Source organism: Saccopteryx bilineata, chromosome 4 (assembly GCF_036850765.1).
Source record: "Saccopteryx bilineata isolate mSacBil1 chromosome 4, mSacBil1_pri_phased_curated, whole genome shotgun sequence".
NCBI classification, from domain to species: Eukaryota; Metazoa; Chordata; class Mammalia; order Chiroptera; family Emballonuridae; genus Saccopteryx; species Saccopteryx bilineata.
In genome coordinates, this window is record NC_089493.1 from 23,860,546 (window position 1) to 23,875,197 (window position 14,652).

Here is a 14,652-nt window from a genome sequence, read left to right on the forward strand (position 1 = left end):
GAGCCGCCCCCAGCACTTTGCTCAGTTTCCTAACCCACTGCTTGAGCCACTCTCCCTGCAACTTGTGATTTTGCTTTTTTCCTCCCCTTTGCATGAGCTTCATCTGCTCCATCTTTATCTCTTCGGCCCACAACTTTAAGAGTTTGCATGCTTGCAACCCCCTGCTTTCTCTCTTTCTCTCTAACACGAAGCCTCTACTAACCTGGAAATCCCATCAGAGCCCTTTTCTTGGTCTAAGATGTTGCTGCTAGGCTATATGAGTCTGCAGAATAAATAAGTGAGGTTATTTCTTTCTGCTCTGTTCTAAGCCAGCCTGGCCTCCCATATTCTGAGTCACCAGCACTTAAGCCCACTTACTTCTCTTCCTACAAGAATAGTCCCTTCCTACAAGGCTGGCAAGGGCTGGGTACACAGTAGGTGAAAATGTAAATGCAGAGTGATAGCCCTAGGTCACTGAGAATTAATCCCATAGATGACTACTGCTCTTTTTCTCACTAGAAATGACTGCACTGTAGGAGGGCAGTGATCACACCTATAAGTTAGGACTTAAATGTTCCCAATAAATATGTGAGAAATAACATTTTTAAAAAAAGGTTTGGGCACTTGTGAAGCACATAATGATTTCCACTTGTTTAGCATCTATTCCGTGCCAGACACTTTACATATATTTTCTTATTTAATACTTGGAACTATTCTGTAGGGCTGGGAAAGGAGGTTCAGAAAAGGAATTCTGATCTAGGGCTTTCTGACTTCCATACCTGTGCACTTCCCTCCTGCTGTCTGTACCTCCAAACATAACCATCAAAAATGTCCAACCCCAGGTCCTTCACCCTCTAATTTCTTTGAATAGAGGTTAGTTTTAATTCTCTACTTTCTCCCCTTTCCAAATTCGCCTCTTCTCTGACCACCCCCCTTTCCATGTCTGCAGCCCCTTGAGAAGCCCTTCTTAACCTTTCCATATTTTACTAGCCTTTGGACAGTTACAGATACAGACATCAACAAACCGAAGCTTTGCCTCAAAGGCCGCTCTGGAAGCGAACCAGAGTCCTGTGTGAAGGATAACTGTGAGAAACAGATTTCAGTGATTAATGCCCTATGCACACTGGTAGTGAAAATAGATTTTAGGCAGTTGTTGACTAAGAAAATCTCAAAATATAAAAATAAGGCATGTAACTATGGGGACCAGGGAAACAACCTCTTCTCCCACCAAATGCTCTGATGCATCTTCTGCCAAACCCTGAATTAACCGGTTCAAGTCCTCTCTCTGCTTTTCAGCGTCTGGTCAGTGAGTAAGCAAGCACTGCCAAGGCCAAAAACTGGAAAGAAAATTATTTAGAAGTCCAGAAAACAAAACAAGTACGACTAAATCACCTCTGAAGAATCCAAATATAATCAATAGCTTCACATTCTTAGTTTTTATTTTATTTTATTTTTATCTAGAAATTAAGTGTATTGGGATGACATTGGGCCAGAGGAACACGCAGGTTTTAGGTGTACCTCTATATTCTTAGTTTTTATATATTAACTTTCTACTTTGCCCTTTCATGCCCCATCACCTTTTCTCCAATTTGTCTTCAAATATGTGTAATAAGTATGAGTCACTTTTAAAACTGATGACCCCACCCCCTCTTAGAATTGCTGCAAAGGCCTGAAGCACGTAAGGACCATGTTGCTGGGGATGGATCTCTACAGTAGGCATCAGATGGGAAAAACACAGGCTGCCCCTTTGACTTCCTGGAAAAGTCAAGGAAGAAATGATGACATGCTTAGGGTCGAGTTCACTGCTTTACTCTCCTAAATCGTATCTCATCTCCCTTCTTGTTAATCTCCAATGTGAGTTAACACACAGAACAATTTTGATGGAATGGTGAGACACACTATGCTTACAGATATAGCTACCAAGACCTCCTTGCTTTGGCATCCTGCAGCTAGTGGCCCTTGCTGATCAGAAATGGTCCCCCACAGAGGTCTCTTTTTATAAGCCATACACTTTTTGTCTTTTCCCCCTTTTTGTGTGTGTGTGTATTTTTCTGAAGCTGGAAACGGGGAGAGACAGTCAGACAGACTCCCGCATGCACCTGACCGGGATCCACCTGGCACACCCACCAGGGGCGACACTCTGCCCACCAGGGGGCAATGCTCTGCCCCTCCGGGGCGTCGCTCTGCCGCGACCAGAGCCACTCTAGCGCCTGGGGCAGAGGCCAAGGAGCCATCCCCAGCACCCGGGCCATCTGTGCTCCAATGGAGCCTCGGCTGCGGGAGGGGAAGAGAGAGACAGAGAGGAAGGAGGGGGGGTGGAGAAGCAAATGGGCGCTTCTCCTATGTGCCCTGGCCGGGAATCAAACCCGAGTCCCCCGCACGCCAGGCCGACGCTCTACCACTGAACCAACCGGCCAGGGCCTTTCCCCTTTTTAAACTTGCTCTTGCAAATCTCTCCCAATCCAGAGGACTTTACTAATTCTCTCCCTTTCTCTGGATTTTCCTCCAACATTCTACCAAACTATTTTGAGGCATTAACTCATTTATTGATCATATCACATGCCAAGTATAGGGAATATAGCAGTAAACAAGACAAACAAATATTCTGTCTTCATTGCCTTATAATCGAAAAGGGATGGGGCATAGAAAACCATAAGGCACATACAAATGAGATATTTTCAAAGAGTGGTAGCTACTATGAAAAAAACAAAAATATAGAGTGGGAAAAAGTGGCGAGGTGGGGGAAGAGCCATTTTAGATTGAATGACCAGGAAAGGCATCTCTGAAAAAAATTAACCTGAACATTGCATGACAAAATGTAGCTCATCATTAATAATTTTTAGGATGATAAAACAAATATTAGTTGGTAAAGTCCCAGCTAACATGTAAATAAAATTTCAGAAATGGCATTAAAACATGTCATTCTTGGAAGTCAATCCGTCAAACACTGTGGCAGACATTTGTTTGCAAACATTTATAGGCAGGACATGAGAGCAGGGGAGAATCAAATGATCCAAATACTTTTCTTACTCCAGGGAACATGTAACCACTTTCCAGGAAATTGTAATCTTCAGGTTTTTATAGCATAATAACTAAAGGAATGAACTTTGGAGGTAGACTGTCTGGTACCAAATCCTGGTTCTGCTAATTTATTAGCTGTGTGATCTTTGGCAAGTTATGTAACCTCTCTGTACTTTATTTTTCTTCCTTATAAAATAAGTCCTATATCATATAATGATGTTTCAGTCAATAATGGACCACATATGTGATGGTGGTTCCATAAGACTATAATGGAGCTGAAAAATCCCTAGTGTGTAATGTAATGACACTGTAGCCATTTTAACGTCATAGCACAGTGCAATACTCACTTGTTTGTGGTGATTATTATGTAAACAAACCTACTTCCCTGACAGTTGTATAAAAGTACAACATATACAATTACAATAGTAGGCTATATCACCTATGAACACCCATGCACACATCAGCATCAGGAAGATCCCAGCCCACTCATCAGTGCAGAGACCCCTATGCACACTGAAAGATCCAGATCCCAGAAAGAAGATGGTTCAAGTCTGAAAGAGATTTTTTAAATAGTCAAAGATGAAGATTCAGGTCCTATAGAATTATAGTGGCCTTTGCTTCCTTTAGAAGACCCTCAAACCACACAGTGGTTCTCTACTGGAATATATTCAGTTTATAGGTGTCACAAAGGGAGGCCCAGTACTCCCAAGACTTCTTCCCAGGTCTCTTTTTGGCTATAACCACTACCTTAAGTACAGAGCCATCAGTTACCAGATATCAGTAATTGACAGGAGAAAAAAAGACTTCCTGGAGCCACAGCTCATCTAATTCCTGTGTGAGCTATAAGTTTGTTCCAAGATTCTGCATTTAGCATATTGTCTAGCATATTAAAGTTGCCCCAAAAAAAATGTTCGTAGAATAAATGAATTGTGGTTCTTTTATTACACTTGTGCTTCAGGTGAACAATAAATATACTCCCTGTAATTAACACAACCATCTACTTTTTGCCTTCACCACCAGGAAGAAAACTAAATCAATGAAGCATTCTAAAACAATCAGTTGGCATCACAGAATGAGAGCAAATGTGAATGTGGTCATTAGCTTTTAGGGTGGACTTCCATCCAGCAATCTCTCATCAGCTTGCTACTCCGGTTTTGTCTGAACCCTCCTGTGGGGCAATAATGATCCTTAGAGCTGTTTGTAGACAATTTCCTCTCAAATTCCCTACAGAAATATATTGCTTCCAGCACCACGGAGAGCTCCCAACAGCTGCCCTATCCGCAGAGCCGCCTCAGTTTTCTCAGCACCACGGAGAGCTCCCATGCTGCTCAGCCGGTATTCGGAGCTTGATAATATTTTTCCCAATCGTGACAACTCCAGCAGGAATTGCAGACAGATGATCCCTAGTGAAACCGCCTCTACTGTAATTCAAATACTGGAACAGGGCAAAAGGTGGATGGGGTAAAAAGCGCTTCAAAGTCCAAGAACTATCCATAGAAACTGCTAGAGAGAGCAAGCCTGAAGACAACTGACTGATTGCAGCTACTTTTGTGCCAGATCGGCATTTTTATTTCCCTTTCCCCCCAGAAGTTAAATACCCAAGGTGAACTCAAACGCCGCAGTTCAAAGCGTGATCAGATCAGCGTGGCTGCACCAGACAAAACTGATCTTATCTGAATGGTGACTTTATCCACTTTGGGGAACAGAACTCATTACGATAATAAGGAGTGACAGAAATGGGAGGAATAGCAATCACAGCAGAGCCAGGAAAGAATTTTTGTTTTACTACCATTTTAGAGAACTAATTCTAAACTTCCTTCCTAAAAATGTCATTTTTCACTTCAGCAGGAGGTCCAGGGCCTGAAATTATTCTATCCAACTTGCAGAATGCATGACTTTACACCTGATTTGCAGTCCGTTTCTGCTTCCTCCTACCAAGTTCATTGATATTTGTTTAATAGTCACCTGGCCCTCTGCTTGCTGGTATGAGGGGGGTACATACATTAGAGGTCAGGTGGAGGGATACCAGGGTTTAGGAAGGTCTGAGTCTGTCGGTAAAAAAAATGAAGAGTGAGCATACAAGCACAGAAGTGTTCACAATCACACACACAAAAGAAAGTCATATGGCTACAAGGGAAAGAAGAAAGGGAAAATGTGTTGAAGCAACTTCATGTGCTTAAGACAATATATTATTTCCAGACCTGGTCTCCTCTCTAGGTCCCTTACCTACTACCAGGTTGAGTGGGAGGATTATATAATTCCATGGATTCTCCTCATTGAATATACTAAGTATTTCCAGTCTCATTTCCTCAGCGGCCCCCTAACTGCTAGCCACACTGGATTAATTGCCTTTCCACAGACTTGCTACACACTATTTTATACCTCCATGCTTCTACTCATTCTGTTTCCTCATCCCCAGATTCCTTCCTGTTACTTCCTCCTCTTCATCTCTCCACCCAATTAAAATTGTATTCATGCTTCAAGGCCCAGGTCAAAGGTCACCGCCTCCATGACACTGCCCCTAAGTCTCCCTCATAAGAATTATTCACTTCTTTCCCTTTGTTCTCACAACAGGCGATTTTTAACTCACATTAGAGTTGTTGTTTGCCTAAGAGTCTTTTAAACCTTTACAGTCATGGCAGTACATTGCACAGTTCCTTGCTCATCATAGGCACATCATAATATATTTTTGAGTAAGTAATGATTGAACAAAATTTAACAATATATCACAAGATCTGGAATATTTTCTTCTGTCATCTTCTGACTAAAATCTTCTACTATAAGTAACTTGGAAATGGCCACCTCTTCCCAGGTGCTAATTTTTCTCCCACCAGTTTAACAATCAGGGGAGGAAGGAAGAAAATATGGCCTGTAGTCTCTACTGCCCCCGCCTAGGGCAAGATCCACAAGTCTAGCAGTGGACAGGACAAAGCCTTTGCCTTAAGATCGGTCCTCACCTCACTGACTCTCACATGTAGCACTGTTGACATCTCTGTTGATGGTCAGATTCTGGACATCACTTTTTGGCTCCAAGGTGCTTACTTGATATTTGCTACCCTAGCAGGCTTATCTGAACTTAAATTCTAGCCTTTCGAGAGGCCGTTTCAGCATCTCTCTGATTTTGCAAGTCCTAGGTTTTCCTCCAAAATTTGTACTCTTACCAATCAGCTATCTACTGCCTCACCGAACCTCACGTCCTTAGTCCTCCAAAGCACCTCTGTGCCAGGTGCCAATGCATCATCCCAGAGTAAGTATAAGTGTAGATGTGAATGTGACAGACACAGCAATGTGTATATAAACAATTGTTTACACTCAGAGAATTACCCTGTGTACCATTATACAAAGGTTGGTGCACACTCCCATTAGGAAAAGTGCACTCCTCAATGCTTCACGTGAAGAATGTCAATAAGCTTGATGTCAGAGAAATGTCTCCATTACTTCCACCATAACCTTACTTCCTAGGAACAACTCCACATCCAGCACTCTTAGGATTGAGTCTGACCCACTGGAGGAGGGAGTGAAGACTGCTGGGTCTCTGATGGAGCCGGCCTCATCACAGGCATCCACTGGAGAGGCTGATACTGTGCTCTTTTTTCCAGCTTCCCAGCTTCCTGACTCCATGCATCTCCCACTCCTGGCTTCTTCATGCAGCACACTCACATCTTGCTTGTTCCTTTAAGATTTCTTGGCTAATACTTCATGGGTGAATTATGACCTTCCCACCTTGCTTGGTCCAAGGAAACCTGTGTCCTTTGCTTTTCATTTATCTGCTTCCCCAGCCTTGAGCTGTAAGTGGGTTTTGTCTTCTGGAATAGTCCAAGAATCTTATTTTTCTTGCCACCCACACCCCCTGACAAGATGAAGACATATGTAGGACACTTGAGACAAGAAGGAAAAGTAACACCATGCTCTCTAATAGATGCAACAGTCCTGTATCCTGAATGATCATTGAGTCTCACCACAATTGCTTTCTGAGAACTCAGTAGCTAATTTCCATTGCTCCCAGATCAGATCTCTTTTTTTTTTCCCCAGTAGCCTGCCAGAACCAAAGGAGTTAAAGAAGTACTCAACATATAGTAGAAGAAGTATTACACTAAGTTTGAACTTCTTATCTCTGCCTCTGTGATCTACTTATCATGAGCCCGTGTTTCCTCGTCTGTGGAATAGAGATCATACTTAACCCAAAAATGCAATTAATAAACCAGACGGCATGAGTGACAGTGCCTAGGACAATGCCAGGTACATAAGAGAAACAGTTGTTCTTGAGCCGTGTGGGACAGGACTCAAGGACTCCCATGGTAAGCGTGGACTTGTGGCAGGGTATGGGGGGGCAGCAGAAGGCCACGGGGGAAGCAGAGGCAAGTGTAGGAGGTCCAGGCCTTTCATATCCTTGGTTCTGGGAGACAGGTTCCAAAAGCAGGCACCTTGAGGTGAGTCAGGTCCCTCCAACTAGGAAATATAGAAAAGGGAGCAAGCAGGTGAGTCTTACCTGGGGCAGGTGGGTTGTGAGGGTCATGAGGTCAAGATGTCAAGGATTCATGAGAAAATTGCTCCCACGGAGCCAGCCACACCAGCTGAGGAGCCAGAGGATGCCACACAGGCAGGCCTACAACCTGTAGCTGCAGAGATGTCCTCCTTCAGTGGCTTCCCAGAGCCACCGCAGTCCGGCAAACAGGCTGTCCTCAGCCCACAGCAGCAAAACAATGTTTTTTTGTAAGGGGGGAGTTTTTTCACATGTAATAATTCACATCTTTAACACAACTATAAAGGTTTAAGGGTTTCTCTTGGCCCGATGATGCCCCTGTGTTGAGAGGCACTTGCTAAGAAGCCCATCATTGCCGCTTTCTTGTCTCACATTCTCCCGCTATAAAAATCATTCTCATTACAAGGTAGTCGTGGGGATGTAAAGTACAGCACAGGGAATATAGTCAATAATGTTGTAATAACTATGTGTGGTGCCAGGTGGGTACTGGAAATATCGGGGGGACCACTTTGTAAAGTATGTGATTGTCTAACCACTATGCTCTACACCTAAAACTAATACAAAGTAACAGTGAATGTAAACTGTAATTAAAAAAAATTTAAAGCATTCTCAAAGGGGCTGCCTGAAATTCTGAAGGTGCCTGGCCCTGAGTTTTGTTACATGTAAAACGAGGGGACTGGGTCAGGCCTTTTTGTATTTCTAAAACCTCTAAGCTTCTGAAAGCTGAAGTTCTCCTTCATTCACCTTATGCTAATGACCCCCTTTGGCAATGAAGTCACTTTACAGTCAGGGACTCCAGGTGGGGCATGAGGGCAGGACTTCAGCTGTCCCCAATATTGGCTCATGGGGCTTTGATAGCATTTAACCTGGAAGGTCTAAATATCAAACATGCATCTCCCCCAAACCACTTCTGGCTGCACATTACAATCACTTGGGAAGCTTTTCTTTTTTTTTTTTTTTTTTAGCGAGACAGGGACAGAGAGACAGAGAGAGGAAGAGATAGGGACAGACAGACAGGAAGGGAGAGAGATGAGAAGCATCAATTCTTCTTTGTGGCACCTTAGTTGTTCACTGATCGCTTTCTTATACGTGCCTTGACCAGGGGGCTCCAGCAGAGCGGGTGACCTTGAGCTCAAGCCAGCAACCTTGGGCTTCAAGCCAGCTACCATGGGGTCATGTCTATGATCCCACGCTCAAGCTGGCGACCCTGTGCCCAAGCTGGTGAGCCTGCGCTCAAGCCAGCAACTGCAGGGATTTGAACCTGGGTCCTCTGCATCCCATTCCGATGCTCTCTCCGCTGTGCCGCCACTGGTCAGGTACCTGGGAAGCTTTTCAAAAAGACCCATCCATGGCTAAGCTTCCATCACCAAGAATTTTTATTTTATTAGCCTGGGGTAGGGTCAGGGATAATGATTACAATATCTACTGACAAGTAAGGCATGAGTCCAACCCATCAACCATATCTGTGTGCACACAGTGAGTTTCAACCCTTGCCTCAGGCCAGGGCGTCAGCATGTTCTACAAGCAGCCCGGGTGATTGAAACGTGCAGCCCGAGCAGAGAACCACTGGGCTAGACTTTGTCTCTAGGCAAATGTCCATGACAGAAGACTCCTTCATGAATGAGAGCAGTTCCCATATAAATTGACCTCAGACACTTTCTGCACTGGAAAGGCAAGGAGATGACGTCATGGTCACAGGGCACACACACATGTCACTATGTGTTCTTTGAGGACAGGGAAAGTGTTGCCTTCGTCTTCTACTCTCTGATGCCTCTCACAGCACCTGGCACATGCTGGGGAGTCAATAACGTCTGATGAACGTATGAACAGCAGTGGCCTTCCCCAGGCTTCTGTCATGAGGCAAAATGATGGACAGCCCCATGGATAATGCAAACCCAGAGGACAAATGCTGCTCACACCCTCTGCAAAGCAGGCTTTATTTTTATTGAAGGGAAGGGGGTGCTGTTGTTCATTTTTCACATGGAATATTTTCAGGGCGATCACTAAGTAGCTTGGAAGGCAGCGGGGATTTCTCGTCTTTGTGTAGCTATCCCACCTTGTCCCTCTTCTACGTCTAGCAAAGTTTTTGTGTGGCTGAGTTTCCAGCGGTGTCAGCCAAACCGTTTGTTCTAGCCTCCAGAAATCCTGATGGATGATTCAGCTCTTCCTCAGTATGCTGCTATGTCCCTGGGCCTGCCGTCCCAGCCTGAACCACGCGAACCCCTGTCCTCACTTCCCCTGCCACACTCCCCCGCCCCCAGCCCCCTGCAGCACTGACCCACTTCTGCCGTCTGCATCATGTTGTGGGTCTTTGGCTCAATTGGAAAGGAAAAAAAAAAGCATCAGCCATTTGGAATCTTAATGAGACCAAGTTCATTTCATTATGTTGTCATTTCATATTTCGCCACTTTGACGGGGAAGGCACAGGAGACCCCAGAGGGCCTTTCAGCTTTGCACACGGGGGGCGGGAGGGGGGATGGCAGGGGGAGGAAGGAGGGAAGGGCTGACTGACGGACAGGAGACCACGCCCCTCACATGGAAACCACAGTAGGAAAGGGAGGTCCGAGGACCGGTCCTCTCCTCTGAGAACAGCAATGACAGCCAGGTGCAGCAACCTGGAGAAGGTCTTTCCCCAGGTGAGAGAGGGCAAGGGCATACCAGGGCAGGAAGGAAGGAGCCCCCTCAGCCCGTGCACTCGCATGGTCTCAAATACAAACAGAGCTGGCCTCGGGGCATCGTAGAAATTGCTATTATAAATTCAGATGGTGCACCGGGGGGTGCCTCATTTTCTATTATTGTGGTTGGTCTCATGAGCTGCTCCAGCAATAGGATCTCAAAAGTGCAAGTGCTACCCCCGGGGGCGCCATTAGAAACACATTATTTTAAAGCACCGCAATAAAGCATGAACTCAAACAACTTCATTGAAATAAAGATTAATATGGAACATGTGTTCCTGAGCCTCCTCCCACCCACACACCTCGCAATGCATACCTTTTTACCCACACAAACACCTGGTGGTCCACTCTCTGAACCATCTGCCCTGTCTACAGTTTAGTGCTTCGTGAAGTACAGGACACTGTCCCTGGGTGACCCTCAGGAGAGGAGGAATTGGGAAGGCAGCACCAGGCGCACGGTGAAAAGCAGAGAGGCCACTCCATTGAGATGACAGGTCTGCTAGCCGGTGGGATGCAGCGACCAGACGCCCGCATCAGATCGGGAGTCCTGGGTTCTCTCCTGGGTTCAGCCACTAACTGGAGGCTGAGCACATTATTTAACCTCTCATACCTCAATTATGTTCTCTATGAAAGCAAGTAAATGTCCTGCCTATGTTTCAGGGGGTTGCGGTCGGGATGAAACGAGGTAAAGCAGGGTGTGTGAAATGCCGTGAAAACTAAAAGGCACCATCCCAACATCAGATACATTATGCCCTTCTGCAGGGTACAGTCCTGGGAGCGGGGAGGGCCTCAGCTCTCTCTGACCACCAAGCCATTGGAGAGGGAGTGAGGCTTCCACCGGCAGATCCAACACACCTTCCTCTCAGCTCAGCAGAGCTGGGGACTGACCGGGGCGCCCGCACAGGGGGCTGGGGCGCCCGCCCAGGGCAACCGGGGCTGGGACAGTGCAGGTTCTTTGTGCCAGCCCAGGAGATGACAAGCTGCACAGCAGAAGTGGACTGGTGAGAAAGAAACCTGATGACCCTTTACTGACAAAGGCTTGAGGAAGAGGAGATCGGCTCGGGGGGAGGAGCAGCAAGTCATCAGAATTGAAATGCATCACGTCCCCTCCCCTCAGAGAGCACTGAGCTCTCTCCTTACAGCATCTTGTCGCCATGGAGTGGGGGTAGGTGGTTGGGGGGAGAGTCAGAGACAGCCTCCCCTCTGTAGACCAGATGGGGCTCAGAGAGCTTGTCGAAGTGAGGAGGCAAAACCTGGGCTAGAAATACCCGATCCTGGCCTCCAGCCCACCTCTGTGCTAGGACCTAGGGTTGGGAGAGGAGTATTCAGAGCTAGTTCTCACTTAAGGGAAACTATTATAACTCAGATGTGATTGGCTACAATAATCTGACAGAAAATAAAATTCTTGGGAGAGAACTGGCCTTTCCTTCACCCAGGTTCAAAGGAGGACCCAGCATTTTCCTTGAAACCATCCCCAGCTGTGGCTCAGCAGGACCACATGGGGGTGGCTGGGTAATAATAGTGAGGGGCCGGCACAGAATGGGGGGGGAGTATGGAACAGAACACCCTGCAGTCACTACTGCTAGTGTCGTGCAAGAGGAAAGGGGACTAATTAAAAGTGGGAGACAGATGCCCCAGCGGGATTTACATCTTTCACTCTCTGTTTCTGGAAGGGAAAAGGGATTGTCATAAAAATAACTGAACTGACATCAAACATTTAAATTTCAGAAATGGAGGAAAAAAAACAAAAAGTGAAAGTGAGGTTAAAAATATGCTATAAACAAGGCACAAAGCCAGTCTGACAGAAGGACTCTTCCTCTGTGGCTTAGCAGGTGACACTGCCATGCCACACCGATGTGCCACATGCCAGATGTTTCCAAGAAAAGAGTGTGGGGTAAGAGGATACTCTTCACCTCACCCCAGAGGGCTGGAGTGGCGGCAGCAGGCCTAGGCCACAGGGCCGCCGCGGGCTGGAGCTTGACTCTGTTTTGTCACCCTGGCCCACCACCTCATAGTCCATGTCACCAGCCATTCAGGGGGCCAGACAGGAAGGTGGGGGTGCAGGGAAGCCCATCCGCAGCACTGGAAATCCAGAGCGGGGGGCTTAGCCACAATAATATCTCTGCCTCTGAGATCTGGGTGGGAATGGAATCTTCAGTGAGCGCGGAGGCAGAGGGGAAGGCAAGAAACACAAGTTCCACACCATGGCTGATAAAGAAGCGACAGAGAATGCGCAGGTATAGCCTCACCACCCTCCCCCATTACACTGATGGGACTAAGAGGGACTTGAGGGGCACGTGAAGTCTCTCGGCCTGGGAGTGGGGAGGTAGCAGAGCAGACTGGAGAATCGGTCTTTTTTTTTTTTGTATTTTTCTGAAGCTGGAAACAGGGAGAGACAGCCAGACAGACTCCCGCATGCGCCCGACCGGGATCCACCCGGCACGCCCACCAGGGGCGACACTCTGCCCACCAGGGGGCGATGCTCTGCCCCTCCAGGGTGTCGCTCTGCCGCGACCAGAGCCACTCTAGCGCCTGGGGCAGAGGCCAAGGAGCCATCCCCAGCACCCGGGCCATCTTTGCTCCAATGGAGCCTTGGCTGCGGGAGGGGAAGAGAGAGACAGAGAGGAAGGAGGGGGGGGGAGTGGAGAAGCAAATGGGCGCTTCTCCTATGTGCCCTGGCCGGGAATCGAACCCGGGACTCCTGCACGCCAGGCCGACGCTCTACCGCTGAGCCAACCGGCCAGGGCTGGAGAATCAGTCTTAAGACGAGAGTAGCAGTGGTCCGGTCCAGACAAGCCGAGGGGCAGGACCTGAAGACACGTGAAGCTTGGAAGGGGCACGTGGCGCCCAGTGCCTGAAGTCAGAGAAGGTCTGCTGTCCAGGAAGATCGGCCGAGGAAGTGAAGATACAATACGCAGATTGTGCGGCTGCGGGAGCATCGCTTTCACAGTGCTCTCAGGGGCTTTGCTTGTCTTGGGGCAAACCTGGGCTCCCAGGTTTGGGCAGTGGATGCGATGACCAAATGAACTTGTGGACTGTAGGTGCAGCTAGTACTACAGGTGTCCAGAAGAAGGACATGAGTCAAGGGACATCAGAGAGCTCTTCTCACTAGCAGCTTAGAAAGAAGACAAAGGGATAGAAGATTAAACTCCCAATAGAAAGGCGGATTTGCGAAACACTGAGCTCCCCATCCACAGCGGTATTCAAGTAGCATCTGAGCAGAGGAGACTCCTTCAAGAAGCAGTCGTCCCACATGAATATTTAAGATCCCATAGCCCCTTTACATTTCTCCTCCTGCTACCTATCCTACCCCAACCTGCCCTCCACTGTTCCCCTCAACTACCCATGTCATCAAACTAGTAAGAGAAACTGGTTGGGTAATAGAGGGAAAACAATTCAAAAGTATCAAAGTCCACTAAAATGCAAGGACATGTTCTCTCAAACAAAATCTGTTGTCTGTCATGGTCCAAAAGGCAGATGCAGAGAGTGTGTTTGTTTCTCTCAGCTGGAACCATCTGAGTGCTATTGCAATGTTCCTATGCCCCCTCTGGGGGCCAGGACGCTCTCCCAGGTTGGCATCTCCCTGCTTTCAGGGGCCACCCCTAAATGACACAGAGCAGTGCAGCTCAGGGCACAAAGCGGGAATGGGGTTCCTGTTAGCTGCCTGCCCCATAGCATGCTCACCCCACCCCACACCTTCCTCCCTAAAGTAAGTCCAAATTTATTCCAGTATCAGGCAACCCCGGCTCTATGGATGTCTGACCTCAGCCCCAAGGAATGAATGTTGATCTGCCTAAGCCAACATGATACTACTGCTTCCCTTGCTGGTGACTGGTTGTTAAAAGAGAGGCATGTGCTCCAACTTCAACCAGTGAGACCTGAAGGGAAAACCTGGGCTTCTGAGAATCTTTCTCTCTCTCCTAAATAGGCATGTGGCTGTCTGTATGCGACACCTTCCTGGACCATCTGGAGACCATAAAGGGAGGCCAGCTCAACAGAAGAAGTCAACATATGAAGGATGGCAACCTGGAATGAGAGAGAATTTTGGGATATATTTGAGCCACAGGATTAATCACCCTGGAATGACTAAATATAGATTTCCTATTCTTGTAAATGACATGATATTTTCCTTATTTATTAAAACCACTTTTATGTGGTCCTTCTATTACTTGCAACCCAAAGCATTGTCATTGGTAGGCACACCATACTGCTCTCACTGCCGGGGTCTCTGTACATGCTTTCTTCCTGCCAACTGGACCCTCATCCCTCCCCCACCCTCCTCCACCTGGATGCTTATTCATCCTTCAGGTTTGAGGCTGGTTATCACTTACTCCAGGAAGCCATCCCAGATCCTCTCTCAACTGCACCCCTTGCTCCAGTTTCTTATACTTCCATTTTCAATCCCTATCCTGCTGTTCCATCCTGTCCTTCAGTAGGACCGGGACAATGAATGTACTGTTTACTGCTCTGTCCCAAGTCTAGCATATAAATGGC